General features: G+C 55.7%; 1 protein-coding gene across 1 annotated transcript in view; it reads right to left on the bottom strand.

Moving 5' to 3' along the window:
* Positions 1-2004, bottom strand: part of LOC109925871 (fibroblast growth factor receptor 1-like) — a 111810-nt gene that overhangs the window by 30950 nt on the left and 78856 nt on the right. The window lies entirely within an intron of this gene.

The following is a 2004-nucleotide window of genomic DNA, read 5'->3' as shown; positions in this document are numbered from 1 at the left end:
ACCAGGGCTCAACACAACCCTTGCAAGTGTTTTAACTTCGGGGCACTGCACCATCTGTTTTACTCCCGAGCTCCGGCTCTGCGAAGGGCAGAATTATTTGCTGTGCAGAGCAAGAACATCGGAACCGTGAGCAGTAGGGCGATCCAATCCACCGAGCCTGCTCTCCCGTGGCTGACCTCATCCCAAGCTCGGCCTGTGACTCACTAAAAACTGTGTGTGTGTGTGTGTGTGTGTGTGTGTGCTGCCTCTCTCCCAGCAAGCTGCAAGCTGGCTCTGCAATACTCAGCAACACAAGTCCAACTTACTACCTGTCCTCATTAGCAACTCGTCCCGAGATCGGCAGCTTCATTCTCTGCCTCATTGCTCCGTGGCTTTCGCTGGGCTAATCGGCAACAGGAGCTTCACAACACGCCTCTGAAATCCACTGCTCTCTCTCTCTCTCTCCTCCTCTCAGTTGCTCCTTAAACCCATCGATCCAGGACCTCAGCCTCGCCGGGTCTCCTGTTGTCGCCTTGATGCCGTTTAGCCAGCGCTGAAAATCCCTGGAAGCCCCCTCCAGGGGCAAAGTGGGGGGCAGCGCCAGGAGGGGTCGGCGTGGTGGTGGGCGGGGTGTGGTGTCACAGGCCAACGTCTGTGGAGTTAGGAAAGGTGGGCACAAGTCAGACACACATCATGAGTGGCCTGTTGGGTGGTGGGAGGATGTTCAAGGCGCTTGGTGAATGCAGGTCACGTACTTGGAAGTTTTTGCACACAGAGGATCTGCATGTGCCACAGTTCCCCGATGACAGCAAGTCGCACCCTTGGCCTACAGCCTTGCACTGCGTTTCTGCACATGTTCTTCTCCTTCAGTGTGGGAATCCCATGTTATAGCCCGCCCTGCCACTCCCCACCACCCCCAAGCAGCCATCAGTCAGCCCTCACATCCACCCAACACTCCAGGACTGACCCCTCGGGGCGGGGGAAATAGCTGGCGTACAGTCGGGAGTGTAAGTGATAGCTCAGTCTGAAGGAGAAGCTCCAAAGCTTCCTCTGCTGCCCTGTTGTTCAGTTTGAACCTTTCAGTCAAAGCTGGTGAGGAGCCAGGAGCTGCTCGGGCTCTAAACGCCCAGCTGCCACTCCAAAACCGACACGACTGACCTATCCCCTTCCTAACTCCCCACCTACACTCACCTTTACTGGCTCCATCCCCGCCTCTTCGACCTGTTTGTTTCCTCTCCACCTATCCTCTCCTCTATCCCTCTTCTATCCGCCTCCCACTCTCTCCCTATTTATTTCAAAACCCCCTTCCCCTCCCCCTTTTCTGATGAAGGGTCTAGGCCCGAAACGTCAGCCTCTCTGCTCCTATGATGCTGCTTGGCCTGCTGTGTTCATCCAGCCCTGCACCGTATCCCGGCACTGACACATCGCCCAGCGAGTTGGTACGCAAAGGGTCTTTCCCAGAAAATACCGCTTTCAGCTTATCCACCGCCCCCCGAGTCTCTCAGGCCACAGACCGAGCGGCACAGAGAGAGAGAGAGAGGATTGGGGAGCTCTGCATGTGCTTGCTGAGGGGAGCCCTGCTGTGTTTTTGCTGTGAGAGGAGTGGGGTCTCACGAATGAGGCAAAAACTGGGGGAATACCATGTGAAAGATAGTCACGGTGTAACCCAGCAGTGACACATTCACTAGGCAGCGCTGACTGCAGGCTTTCATCTCAGCTCTTCAATAAATCCGTACAATATTCTCAAATCAACAGTATCCACACCACTTCATGTTACTGACCAACAATATCTTATACAACTGGGCAAACACTGAGCCTGGACTTTGCCTCCCCTCAGTCCATCTCATTCAATGCCACGGGGCAGGATACGGTGATGTCTCAGGGACGGTGCTCCATCAGCGCCAGGACACAGTTTGTGTCAGTGCGTGCTGTATCAGTGCGGGGATACGGGGATGTGTCAGTGCGGGGATACGGGGACGTGTCAGCGCGGGGATACGGGGATGTGTCAGCGCGGGGATACGGGGA

The sequence above is a fragment of the Rhincodon typus genome, chromosome 40 (assembly GCF_021869965.1).
Source record: "Rhincodon typus isolate 14 chromosome 40, sRhiTyp1.1, whole genome shotgun sequence".
NCBI lineage: Eukaryota > Metazoa > Chordata > Chondrichthyes > Orectolobiformes > Rhincodontidae > Rhincodon > Rhincodon typus.
This window is presented reverse-complemented; position numbering and strand designations above follow the sequence as displayed.